A 386-nucleotide genomic window follows, 5' to 3' on the forward strand; every position below is an offset into this window, starting at 1 on the left:
ATTTATTCAAAATTGAAGGCATACTGAACCAGCATGGCTACGACAGCATCCTGCAGCCATATGCGACATCCCATTTGGTTTGCGTTTAGTTGGACCATCATTTATTTTTCCACAGGACAATGATCCCAAACACACCTCTAGGCTGTGTAAGGGCTATTTGACCAAGAAAGGGAGTGATGGAGTGCTGCGCATCCACAGTCACCGGACCTGAACCCAATCAAGATGGTTTGGGGTGAGCTGGACCGCAGAGTGAAGGCAAAAGGGCCAACAAGTGCTGAGCATCTCTGGGAACTCCTTCAAGACTGTTGGGAAACCATCTCAAGTGACTACCTCTTGAAGCTCAGCAAGAGAATGCCAAGAGTGTGCAAAGCAGTAATCAGAGCAAA

Source organism: Etheostoma spectabile, chromosome 3 (genome assembly GCF_008692095.1).
Source record: "Etheostoma spectabile isolate EspeVRDwgs_2016 chromosome 3, UIUC_Espe_1.0, whole genome shotgun sequence".
NCBI lineage: Eukaryota > Metazoa > Chordata > Actinopteri > Perciformes > Percidae > Etheostoma > Etheostoma spectabile.